Source organism: Pinus tabuliformis, chromosome 6, assembly GCF_031772625.1.
Source record: "Pinus tabuliformis cultivar Carrire ecotype Pingquan chromosome 6, CPIR1, whole genome shotgun sequence".
Taxonomy (NCBI): Eukaryota; Viridiplantae; Streptophyta; class Pinopsida; order Pinales; family Pinaceae; genus Pinus; species Pinus tabuliformis.
Window position 1 is genome coordinate 1,434,807,259 of NC_142292.1, and position 14,412 is coordinate 1,434,821,670.

Below are 14,412 nucleotides of genomic sequence, written 5' to 3' on the forward strand. Positions count from 1 at the left end.
AACTGTGTAGTAATAAATGACAGAGATCACATAACATGACATTACTTTAAACCATCTCCGATTAGTCAATAGGATCATAGGGTCGTGAAGTATGATGACGACATGGACTACAACCAAATGGGTGGCTTCTCAACTTTGGTATCTACCACTTTTGTGTAATTGACCTCAATAAATTTTTGTCGGAGAATATAATTCTAACTATTTTATTCTAAGTGTCTCAATGTAGTTTCAATTAATTTAGTTTATTTGAGTTTCACTTTAGTTGTTTAATATTGATGTCTCCAATGTAAAGTTTATTTGAGTTCCACTTTATTTATTTAATATTGATGTCTCTAATGTATCTTTATTTAATTGATTATCTAGAAAAACAATACTCTGCTTCACATTTATTTTCATTCTTTGACATGGTATCAGAGCTAAACTTGTGTAAGACTACTTAAAAGCATCAGAAGAAAATACGCTAGTTTGCATAAAAAATTCTTAAAGAGCATCAACATCGATCAAAGTGGGAGAAATAGAAAGAAAAAGCAATTCTGCATAAGAATCTAAGAGAAAACAACAAATGTTTGATAAAGCGAAAACAACACAAGTTTGAAAAAGCCTCCTGCGAAGAAGCAATAGAAAAAAACTAGTTCTGACAAAAAAGGCCCATATTTTTTTAAAATTTTGAAGGGCATATAGGGTATCCAACTGCATTATTAATGCAATCCAAATGTTCAAAAGACACCTTAGGTGTTACTAATGCAGCGGAGAAGGTTGAAGAGTAGGGTTAGTTTCAATGCCTTGCATGGTTTCTGCCAACAAGTGGCTACTCTTCGCCAAACAACATTAGCAAATTAAAGTCGACTCGTGACTCATGAAGCATGAAAGGTCAAGGCAAGCTTTCTTTAACGAAAGTTCTTTTTGTAAAGAAAAGTTGTTTTTCGAATTTGTTTAGGTAAGGTAAGTTGTCTTTAAGAAAAGTTATTTTTGTAAAGAACAGTTGATTTTCAAATTTGTTTTTAAAAAAGGGCCTCCAATGCATCGGTTGAAAAAAGGAAAAAGGAGTTCACATAATTTTTGAGTGTTTTTTATAAAATCCTTGTGTAATTTAAAAATAAAAATTAAAAAATTTAAAGGCTTTTTGAAAGGTTTTTCTATGTGTTTTCTTAAAAAAAAAATCGAAATTGAAAACATTTCATTTGGAATGAAATTAAAAATAAAAATAAAAAACAAAAGGCCTTTTCTATTAAATTAAAAAGTTTTTGCGAAAGCATCTGTGAAGGTGTTTTTATGGGAAATTTGGATAAAGATTGTATTAAAGGGGAATCTATTTGAGATTCTTGAAGCCACTATACAGAGTTGAAGTTGAATTTGTTTTAAGTTGTGTAATAGAGAAGCCACCACAGAGGTATTACAAGAAATCACTATGTGTGCAATTCGATTTGCTTATTGAGCTTGCAATTAGCCAATGCTGAACAAATGGGAAAACCTAAGAGGTTGACAAGGTGAAAGCGACAACAAGAGATGTCGGAGATTTTTTTGAAATATTTGGAAGCAAAAATGAATTTTGGTATAAGGGGGAGTAATCCAGTTGAAGATGAAAATTTTCATGAATTTGTGCACAACTGTAAGTGGAAGAAAGATTAGTGAATTCAACAACATCTTAGGATGCTAATGACAATTTGGTGAATCCAGCAACAGAGCTTGTTGATGACAAGCTAGTGAATCCAACAATAGATCTTGTTGATGACAATTTAGTGAATCCAACAACATAGCTTGTTGATGATAATGAAGCTTGCATTGAAGCGACGAATGCTATGGGGAATCCAATAATTCAACTTGTTGATGTCAAGTTTCATGATGACTTGTTGGGAAATGATGAATGGTTGCAGATAATGCAACAAAAAAATAATATCGACATGATCCTATTTGGTGCAAGAATGCCACTTGAGTCTGCAAATCAAGTGGAATAAAATCTCTTTGAAGTAGCTGAGGAAATAGAAGTAGAGAAGGAAGCACAACCAGAGAGAGCTCTCATTGCAGAGCAGAAGGAATAGAACCAATGTGGTTCTGCATATTTTCTTAAACTTACCATTTATTTCCAATGTGCACGCAAACATGATGATTATGAAGAACAATTAAATTTCCTTGTAGTGTGGCTTGCAACACCATACCTTGATAAGGTCTGCATAGAAGGTGCATAAATGAATGTTGAAGAGAACATTCATGATGAATACATCAATGAAATTTTCAAGTATAGGAGTTTTGAAGAGATAAAATTTTAGTCTCATCTTATGTTGCAATAGATTGATGATGAAAAGAACACAAGAAAATATGACATGTGGTAGCAGCCCACATACAAGTTGATTTCTTGAAAAAGAGGAGGACATGCTTAGACAACCTATAAAAATGGAAGACCTACACCAGCAAATGAGGAAACTAAGGTTTGACCAATACGACAAAAAGAAAAATTTGAAAGAATTTAGAGGCTATAGGATTTGGAAGAAAAGAAAAAGAAAAGAAAATCCAAATGATCTCAAATTTTTAGACTATAAGCCTAGATGAAACATAGACCAACAGGCATCTTAGTTCAACTTTTGTGGTTGTAATTAAGGGGGAATGTTGGAGAATCTAATTCCAATCACTTGCTAGGTGTCATAGATGTTACTCCAAGTGTCCTAGTTCAATTTCAGTTAGTTCAGTTTAGTTGAGTTTCACTCCAATCATTTAATTTTGATGTCTCTAATGTAATCTTATTTCACTAATTCATAATATTGAGAAGAAAAATCTTATTCTCTACGTTTATTTCCGTTCTTTGAAAACCTTCAGTTTTGTGACATATCAATAATTGCATATTGTTATTATTATGTTTTCACTTTTTATAGGTTGACGCATTTGCCATAGCTCTTATTGCTACCCATTTTGTAAATGTTATGATGAATAGTGATTCATATAAATAATATAGAAAATGTAAAATATGGTTGAGCTTGAGGAGTGCACATAGATTCAAAAATTGAGGAGTTGTTTGAGATGAGTGAAAATCAAAGTCACTTAATTTATTCCCCACTTAGCTCTTGGGAAAATTATATGGTCTGTTGGTGCAGACATTGAAGATGTGTATGGGTTGTTTGAGTAAATGAAAAGCCCATACTATTCTTATTCTCATGGGACATGTTAACAAAGTTAACACACAAATAAAGGGACATGAAGAAGTGGGAGTACAGAGGTTCTCATGGCTGTTACTGGGACAACGAAACGTTCCAGTATTTGAAATGAGTGATTGATCCAAAGGAGTTCCCACGATTCTCTGTTTTCCCCACAATGTGAGTGGGTGGATGTTTGGTCATCGTATGAGAAAAATATATTGAAAAGAAGTGCATGTGTAGGAGTGAAGAGAAATCAATGTAAGATAACATGCAGCATACCTTTCTCGTGAGATTGGAACATCATTTCCCTTTGTTTCTAGTGAGGCTCAGTCACGTATGAGTTTCAATTTAACCAAGAAGGCTCACGAAAATAAGGATTCACTCAGTTCTTGCCTTGGGGTTGTGAAAACACCCTTTAGAGTGAAGTTGAGCTCCAAAAATAAGAGAGCCTTTCTTGAATTCTTGGTTGAATCCTTGTGATTGATTTCTGAGAGTTTGAGCCAATGTGGTGTTATATTCTTGCAAGCAGTTAAGAAACCACCTAAACAAAGGAATTTTCCTCTTGAATACTACTCTAACTGTTTATTGGTGTGAATACCCTTAAGCACTTAACTGCTCATACTGTGAATCCATCTGTGAAATAAGTGTTTACTTCTATATATAATTCGTGACATGGATGAATAATGAGTAACCCTATTATGTTTATCTAAAAATGTTTGACAGATGCTATAGTTGGTTGATCCACTAACAATATACCTATAGGGAATATGAGTTGTCTAAGCTATGTCATTGTGGCCTTATTAATTTTTTTTAGGAGGTTTGATGTGGCTATGTGTGGTAGTTTGGAAGAAATAAAGAACTATCCTATTATTTTATCAACTTTTAGTCCTCTTACATGTCATGAGTTTGGAAGCTACCTATTATTACCATGTTTATGGTTTTCCTCCTGAGTAATTTAGTTTATACATTTTATAAGTGGACTTATCCAACTCTAAAATAAATATTGATTTTTTAATCGATTTAGTGTTGTTTGCATGGGTTAAATGAATGTGTGTTGTGCATGGTTAACTACAATAATGTGTGTATTTCTTTGTTTGGCATAGTCATGAATATCTAAATGATTAAGACTTTAGAACATCTTTGTATTATAATATATGTCTTGTTAGTAAATATAATGAATTCTATGTGAGATCCATTATGTAGTTAGTGTGATGCCACTATGTTGGAAACTACAAAGTGGCACAACAATATTTTGGCTCATTTCTATTCCCAATGATAGGCATGTTGAATGCCTTATTGATGTACCATGGTTATGCTTAATGTCTTGTATGTTAAATGGCATAAGTGATTTGTCCCCACAAGCTTTACGGTTATAGGGAATTTATTTCTCTAAGTGAAGGTTAGAGAAGTCCTTATAAATTTCATGAAATATTTAAGCTTGAATATTGGAAAACACAAACCGATATGCTAGTTAAAATATTTGCATTAAAGATATTCATTACGCCGTAAGGCGTTTCCCTTTGAAAAAGACTACCCTGATTGCCACTCTCCACCATTTTTCACCGTTGATCTTTGTGTTAGACGATTGAGGCATTATTCACCGTCCACGTGAGTTTTGCTGGTTACCGTTTTTCATTGGTTATACAGTCTAACGACTTTTGTTGGGGCTTAACTTCTTGTTTATTTTTAAATTTGAGTTTCCTGAAAATCGGAGGAATCCTCGACAAATTGCATGCCAATAAACTAAAAACAAATGAATTTGAAAAGATGGGGACCGGAGTCGATCACGAGCCTATGACTACAATACGGCAGATTCGCAGCAATTCATCTGAGCCGTGAAAAGATGGGAACCGGAGTCGATCACGAGTCTATGACTGCAATACGGAAGATTCGCAGCAATTCATCTGAGCGGTTTAGAGATCTATTTAAGCCACCCAATGTTCTCCTTCAATTCCCCCCTTCATTTCATTAACATCGTTAGCTTGTTTATGCCCCTCTGTATTACATTTTATTCTGCAAGTACCTGTTTTTTTTCTTTCAACATACATCGCCTCCTTTCCTATTGCATTCGCTCTTCTCCCCATATTCAACATATCTGGTATTCTTTAGAGCCAATCTTCTTTGGTTCTTCTGAAATTGTCGGAGTTTTATAATTGGAACATAATTATCTTGTTTTGATGCCTTTGATGTGCATATACTTCAGTGTATCGGGATGATAATTTTTTGGTATATGTATTGCAGAGTCATCCATAATGGTGTTGGCTGAGAATCGACTCGTGACAGAGCAGGGCCCTCGATTTGACTGCCTTTTGTTTGGTGAGCATCACACTTCTTTCTTTGGCTTTTAAGTTTTTCCCTTTTCAATGGTATTAAGCTAAAGCTGTATGCATTCGTTTCTGATTCCAATCCGCTGTTCTAGATCTGGATGACACATTATATCCCTTAAGCTCCGAACTAGCTGCAGCATGCACCAACAACATCATAGGTAATCTTGTAGCTAATCTGCCCCTAAAAAATTGTTTAATTTCAGTGTTCTTTTTAAGGAAATGTTAATCTTTAGATTCTAATCTAAACCAGAGTCTGAAATGCAACCCGGAAAGCTTGGAGTTGCATATTTAGATTGCCACCGAATAATTTCATGGAATTTACGTGAGCTTGTTATATGCATCTCCAACTTTGCAACTTCAAGGTGATCAGACCCAGATTGACTATGGGCTTAGTGTTCATATTCAACACACCCAATATATTGTCTGTAACTAACGCACTGTTGCACACACAGAGTTGGATCACCCCACCCCTACTGGGGTTGTAGATGCAATTAAGACTTCTCTTAAGCCATTGAGGTAACTTTTGAGGTTTGAATTGTGTGTGTGATCCGTTGTTGTGTGACAGATTATGTGAATCAAAAACTGGGAGTTGAAAAGAGCAGAGTCCCTGACTTGAGCAAGACAACTGTATAAAACTTATGGGACAACCATGGCCAGACTCAGGGTAAGCATTCAATCCCTATTGTTTCATGTAATTCAACATGGTATTTCAACTTTTAAGGTTGAAATGACTGATTTTTAGCATTGGGAGTCTTCTGTAGCTGATTGCTGAGGAATTCCTTGCATATTTTGACAGTATTCTTTGTTCTACGCAGGCAGTGGGCTATGAATTTGACTATGACAATTACCACAGGTATCTAAGAAATCTTGTATCATCTTCTGGTTGGTAAATTTACAACTATCTAACTTTTCAACTTTCGACAAAATCAGAGAAAATGCCAGTGATTGGACTTTCATTGTTTAGACTGTTTGGAATACCATTGATTGCTTTTGGCCTTACACGCTATCCTGTTTCACTCACTGGAAACAAACATTTCTTATACAGTTTTGTTCACGGAAGATTTCCATATGAGAATCTTAAACCAAATCCTATGCTGAAGAACTTTTTATGAAGCATGCCTCAGAGGAAAATTGTAAGATCCAAAATCAGAGAAAATGCCAGTGATTTGACTTTCATTGTTCAGACTGTTTGGAATACCATTGATTGCTTTTGGCCTTACACGCTATCCTGTTTCACTCACTGGAAACAAACATTTCTTATACAGTTTTATTCACGGAAGATTGCCATATGAGAATCTTAAACCAGATCCTATGCTGAAGAACTTATTATGAAGCATGCCTCAGAGGAAAATTGTAAGATCATATGGATCCCTTCAAATTATTTTTACGATGATATTAAATGAAGTCCTAGGTTTTGTTTGGAAACTTATTAACGTGCTCGTTAACCGCTTGTAATTCTGTTATGCAAAAACAGATATTTACAAACACTAACAAAGTTCATGCTGCAAAGGTCCTTAACAGGCTGGGATTGGAAGATTGCTTTGAAGGCATAATATGCTTTGAGACACTTAATCCTCTTTCAAATATTACTGAAAGCAATAATGAATGGAATATGCCCGCTAATAACTCTACAATCCCGAAGACATCCATAATTTGCAAGCCCTCAAAAGATGCCATGGAGCAGGCTCTTCGCCTTGCAATCTCTGATCCACAAAAAAGGTATGGTAACAAAGATTTTGATGGCCATTTTCCTTCAGCTACCCATTTTTTCATGAAAAGATTGACTCATCCAGGTACCGTAAAAAGTTTATACCAAATCCCCCTTAGTAAACAAAGAATGATAGCTAACACCTCTGCTTTTGCCCCAGTATTGGAGAGTTCTAACGATGTGGTTCAACTGGTAATGGGAAAATTTGGTCTCCATAGGTTTTCAATTTGACTTTGAAGGAGGTTTTCATTTTCACTGTGAAGCAGGGCATAAAGAAAAGGAACCCTTTACCTTCACAGATAGGAAAAGAGTATCGGAGAGTCCCTAGAATGTGGTCCAACTGTTACTGTGGAAATTCGGTCTCCATAGGTTTTCAATTTGACTGTGAAGGAGGGCATAAAGAAAAACAACCTTTTACCCTGAGAAATAAGAAATCACAAATAATAAAGGAGAGTAATAAAGGAGAGTATTGGAGAGTCCTGAGATGTATTCCAACTGTTAGATGGGGAAATTTAATTTCTATAAATATTGTGATTGGATCCCTAACAAGATTATGTATACCTGACAACTACTCGAAACACAATTTCTTCCCTAAACGAAAAATAATTAATAATAGAGAAAAAGACCTGTGCCATTCGTAAAACCATTCGCAGCGAACCCTACGCATAAGAGATAACAATGGAAATGAAGCCGAATCTTAATCATAAGATTCATAAAATCATTGGTAACCTTTGATAGCCATTCGAGATACTTCCTGTAAAAAGTCACCTATTTAAATCCCCATTAATTGACCAACACCCATGAATTAATCAGCTGAAGGAATGATGCCAGAAAACTGTCTCGACGCTGGCGGCAACCCTGTATGGTGGAAAATAGTGTGAAGATCACGGTTACAAGAGTGAAAACCATATAAATACCTTCGTTTCTTTTTTATTTTTTTTAATTATAAAGAATTGTGTAGTTTTATTGAAAATAAATTTAAAATTTAAAATAATGGTTGGTATTTTAAATATAAACCTTTAAAAGGTGGAAAATTTTATCAAACTCAGTTGTCAAACCAACAGTGAGAACAACCATCTGTGGGTGCAATCTGTGATTTGAGGCATCACTGTTATCAAGGAAAACCAAGCCACTTGACCCATCACTATTATCAAGGAAAATCATCCCACGTGTAATAACCCACTGGTGGTCCTTAAGGGAGCATGCTATCACTCCTGCCAAATGCCTCTTGGTCTTGGGGCGTTAATCCGCTCCTTAAGTCGAGAAAGAAGAGTTCTTAGCCAAACAAAAACAGTTTTATGGCATAGTCCAGATCACCAAAATGTTATTGTTAAGATATAATTGTTAATTAAAAATATACATTAATAAATAAAATAAATTTAAAATAAAAAATTATTAATATTACATTGAATTTATTTGTAACAAAAGTGAGAATTTTTATAAATCTATTCCAAACACCTAAATTCTATAAGTTGGAGTCGGGGATAAAACTTATTTTTTATTGTTTATATCTTGATACACTACAATGATACCCTATAGAAATATAAATAACTCCTCAAAAAATTTAAACAAAAATAAAACTTACCACACTAAACAATAAAAACAATATATTATATTGATTTGGAACACAGTAATAAGAAAAAATTTATTAACAGCAATTTATTAACTCAATTAAAAGCATAAGCTTCACCCAATTATACACGTGTTCTCATCGAGTCACCATTTTTTCTTTATGAATAAGGAATTTTACTTATTTATGGATTTTATTTCATGTAATACTCGGAGGGATAGATCACATGAATCACGACTGGACTCATTTTTATGATATTTAAAAAAAATATTATATTATTTATTTAATTTAGTTTATTGTTATATATAAAATAGCTATGGTAGATTTTCAAAAAGCTAAATTTATTTGTATATTTAATCAATTCAAAAAATAAATTTTCTCAATAAAAAAATATTTTTAATGACTTGAAAAAACCCAAAAATAAAATATTTGAAATTATATAATTTTCTTAACCATCTAATATTTTCAAAAACTAAGGGCCAAGTCGTTCCACTTAAAGAAGGCAATGGAAGCACCACTAGCATAGTTGATGCTAAGGTGCAGAACAAAATCGAGATGAAAGATAAAATTGATGTGGGAAATATGGTAGAAAAATAGGGTAGCTTTTGTGTAAATACTTTAGTTAATAAAATTAGGGACTTTTTTTTTAACACTTTGTTAATTTTTAAAGATAAAATAGTTCATAAAAAGTTGTTTTTATTTTTAAATTTATAATTGGTTTGGTAAAATATAATAATTAATAAAAAATAATATTATTTTTTAGAAGATTATAATATATTTTTTTAAATAACTAATAATAAGTAGAAGTGTTTTTGAGTGAAGTACAATATTTTTTAAAAATAATTTATAGCTTTTCAGTAATGTTATATATAATATTTTTTAAAGTAATTTATTGAATTTCATTAATCATATATAATATATTAATGTCATAATTATAATTATGACAGGAATTAGCTATATATATATATATATATATATATATATATTTAGGTTTATATATTTATTTAAGATCTATGTATGGATATATTTTTATAATATTTATGGATTTTTATAATATTTATTAAAAACAATTAGATTAGTTCGACTTTACAAGGCTTTTATCTAAATTTTTGAATGGAAGGTTGGTGGTTGAGAGGAGGGGTTCCAAATGGTGTTATTATTGGGTATTACTTAATACCTATATTGTTAATATATATTAAATTATATAGATACATATAGTTTTTTTTAAGTGGTTTTGTTTGTAATTTTTAATAGAGTTTGTTTATTTTGAATGTTATTTAGGCATGTGATGATATGGAATTATCTCCTCTATGGTTTAAGATATTTATTCCTTTCTTTATGTTATTGATAAGACTTGGTTCTATTAATTCACCTATTTTTGACTTTCAACATTTTCTCTAAAAAATATGCACTTCTTGTATAGGGTTTTTTGGCTCTCATTAAGACTTATTATCCCTAATTTATTTATTTATATATAGAGAGAGAGAGTGTGTTTTCCAAATCAAATTTGTCACGAGTGTTACATGGACATTATTTAGATTTGCATGGTGACTCTATTTTTTTTTTTAAAGTTAATATTTGAGTATCATTTTAAATTTTAAATACAAATGATAATATGTATATTTTACAATTTTGTATAGTAAGCTATTAAATCATAAATTGGATTCTATTGCTTGCTTTTCTTCTTCTAATTTTAAAAATCTAATCTATTTAATAATAGTTTGAACACAAATTAAAACATGTAATTCTTTAAATTTTCTATATCAAAGTGTTAAATCATAAATAATGTTTAGATAATTAATTTATTCACTACCATCATCTATTGTAAGTTGCTGAAACTTAGTAATATTAGAAGTTCCATGTTCTTTTTTCATAGGTGAAAATGTTGTAACACTCTCCTCCCACACTTACTTAAGCTTATGGGTCCAACAAAGTAAATATGTGAGGAAGAGTTATTGTGTGTTGGAAATATTGTTATTGATGACAAAGGAGCACTAGGCAAAGGAGGAGTACACGAACAACAAGCAAAGGCACAGCACAAGAACAACAAGAAAATGAGCAACAAAGAAAGGGACAAAGGAGCAAAAAAATACCTTGATGGCATGCTGATGGCTTTATGCTTGGATAATGTTGCATGAATTGTTTAATGAAGAATTTGTGATGTGAAATTGTTGATTAAACTTAATTGTTGTGATGCAAAGGCAAGACTCCAAGGAAAAGGAAAATATGCTGCAAAGGTTGTTGTGATGCGTTAATGATCCTATAACCAGATCCTATGCTGAAGAACTTGTTATGAAGCATGCCTCAGAGGAAAATTGTAAGATCATATGGATCCCTTCAAATTCTTTTTACGATGATATTAAATGAAGTCCTAGGTTTTGTTTGGAAACTTATTAGCGTGCTCGTTAACCGCTTGTAATTCTATTCTGCAAAAACAGATATTTACAAACAGTGACAAAGTTCATGCTGCAAAGGTCCTTAACAGGTTGGGATTGGAGGATTGCTTTGAAGGCATAATATGCTTTGAGACACTTAATCCTTTTTCAAATATTACTGAAAGCAATAATGAATGGAATATGCCCGCTAATAACTCTACAATCCCGAAGACATCCATAATTTGCAAGCCCTCAAAAGATGCCATGGAGCAGGCTCTTCGCCTTACAATCGCTGATCCACAGAAAAAGGGTATGGTAACAAAGATTTTGATGGCCATTTTCCTTCAGCTACCCATTTTTTCATGAAAAGACTGATTCATCCAGGTATCGTAAAAAGTTTATACCAAATCCCCCTTAGTAAACAAAGAATGATAGCTAACACCTCTGCTTTTGCCCCAGTGTGAGGGTACAGGGGTATCCTATAGCGATACGTTTTCTAAAAATGACCATTCTGGCTAAAATCCCCAGGGTGAATGACCTAGTTGTCTTTTGAGAAGTTATGTTGCAGTGGTATTTTCACAAGAAAAAGATGCATGTTGCTCTGATCATGTCCCACATACTGCACAATTATCAACTTGTCTCTGAAAACAATCCTTTTTCAACGAGGAGGATCTACAAAGAGAATATTGTATTCAGTCCCAAAACATAAATCTGAAGGTGTGTGACAGAGATGTTTGTTAGTCTGATCACATGTTTGACAGAGATGTTTGTTAGTCTGATCACATCCCACATACTGATCAATTATACATCTGTTCCCGAACAACCCCTTTTCAGTGGAGAGGAGCTACAAAGGGACTGTTGTACGCAATTGTAATCTAGACTCAAACCAATCTGGCAACCTGCAATTCGACATCATCAATTTTTATTTACCTTATGCATATCATTTCAACAACATCTATTGTAAGAGTTTCTATTTAATCTATTATGTTTCCGTGCAGATTTTCTTTGATGACAGTCCCAGGAAGCGTGCAGGCCTCCATACCGTATTGGTAAAGACCATATATGAATTTGACTATGACGATTACCACAGGTATCTAAGAAATCTTGTATCATCTTCTGGTTGGTAAATTTACAGCTATCTAACGTTTCAACTTTCGACAAAATCAGAGAAAATGCCAGTGATTTGACTTTCATTGTTTAGACTGTTTGGAATACCATTGATTGCTTTTGGCCTTACACGTTATCCTGTTTCACTCACTGGAAACAAACATTTCTTATACAGTTTTGTTCACGGAAGATTTCCATACGAGAATCTTAAACCAGATCCTATGCTCAAGAACTTGTTATGAAGCATGCCTCAGAGGAAAATTGTAAGATCATATGGATCCCTTCAAATTCTTTTTACGATGATATTAAATGAAGTCCTAGGTTTTGTTTGGAAACTTATTAGCGTGCTCGTTAACCGCTTGCAATTTTGTTCTGCAAAAACAGATATTTACAAACAGTGACAAAGTTCATGCTGCAAAGGTCCTTAATAGGCTGGGATTGGAAGATTGCTTTGAAGGCATAATATGCTTTGAGACACTTAATCCTCTTTCAAATATTACTGAAAGCAATAATGAATGGAATATGCCCGCTAATAACTCTACAATCCCGAAGACATCCATAATTTGCAAGCCCTCAAAAGATGCCATGGAGCAGGCTCTTCGCCTTGCAAACGTTGATCCACAAAAAACGGTATGGTAACAAAGATTTTGATGGCCATTTTCCTTCAGCTATCCATTTTTTCATGAAAAGATTGACTCATCCAGGTACCGTAAAAAGTTTATACCAAATCCCCCTTAGTAAACAAAGAAGGATAGCTAACACCTCTGCTTTGGCCCCAGTGTGAGGGTACAGGGGTATCCTATAGCGATACGTTTTCTAAAAATGACCATTCTGGCTAAAATCCCCCAGGGTGAATGACCTAGTTGTCTTTTGAGAAGTTATGTTGCAGTGGTATTTTCACAAGAAAAAGATGCATGTTGCTCTGATCATGTCCCACATACTGCACAATTATCAACTTGTCTCTGAAAACAGTCCTTTTTCAACGAGGAGGATCTACAAAGAGAATATTGTATTCAGTCCCAAAACATAAATCTGAAGGTGTGTGACAGAGATGTTTGTTAGTCTGATCACATCCCACATACTGATCAATTATACATCTGTTCCCGAACAACCCCTTTTCAGTGGAGAGGAGCTCCAAAGGGACTGTTGTACGCAATTGTAATCTAGACTCAAACAAATCTGGCAACCTGCAATTCGACATCATCAATTTTTATTTACCTTATGCATATCATTTCAACAACATCTATTATAAGAGTTTCTATTTAATCCATTATGTTTCCGTGCAGATTTTCTTTGATGACAGTGCCAGGAAGTGTGCAGGCCTCCATACTGTATTGGTAAAGACCATATAATTGTAAATGGGATATAATGCTTCTGTAAAAATACATAATTGGTTGAATCTTCATCTAATTACGCCGTAAAGGCTCCCCTGATTGCCACTCTCCACCGTTGATCTTTGTGTTAGAGATTGAAGTATTATTCACGGTCCACGTGAGTTTTGGTGTGTGTTACATGATTCAAATATTATCCACTGTCCACGGGAGTTTTGATTGGTTAGAGTAAAATCGTTTCACAGTGTAACGGTTTTTGTTGGGGCTTATAGCTGGTTAGGGTAAAATCTTTATACAGTATAACGGCTTTTGTTGTGGCTTACCTTTTTGGCACTGTGTCAGAGCATGGACTCATTTACATTTACGTTGCCAACGGAGATGATGAAGATCAAAAACCCTTGCACGAACCGCACTGGTTTACAATTTGTTTGTAGACCATTACAATTCCCGACATGAACCGAGGACAAGATGAATGCTTTGGTGCTTTCATCAGCGACAATTTTTTCGTTATTAGCCCTGATCTAATCAGGTGGAGTGTGGAAGTTTATGATCCAGAAACAAGGGCATGGACAACACTTGAGACTATGGGAGATAAAGAGAAGGGAAAGGCCCACTGGCATGTCTGGTTGTTTCTTCTTGCAGCAAGGGGTGATGGAATGTGATTCCAATGAAAACGTGTGGAGGGCACTGGGTTCTCTTGCTAAAACCCTTGAAAGGATTTAGTGTTATGGGAAGATTTTTGTTTACGGTAATGTCTAGAGTAATGTTAAAGTTTGCTATATCTATGAGCTGCTTATAAGAACTGCAGCAGGAAAGCAAACAAAAATGATTGGGATGTACAAAGTATTGAGATTTGAAATTAAGTA

At 33.8% G+C, this 14,412-nt stretch overlaps 2 pseudogenes; both read left to right on the forward strand.

The window, feature by feature from the left end:
* The first annotated feature begins 5,380 nt into the window (after positions 1-5,380).
* On the forward strand, positions 5,381-11,250 carry LOC149264017 (uncharacterized protein C24B11.05-like; annotated as a pseudogene).
* Positions 11,251-11,372: 122 nt separating this feature from the next.
* LOC149264018 (uncharacterized) lies at positions 11,373-14,208 on the forward strand (annotated as a pseudogene).
* The last annotated feature ends 204 nt before the right edge of the window (positions 14,209-14,412 follow it).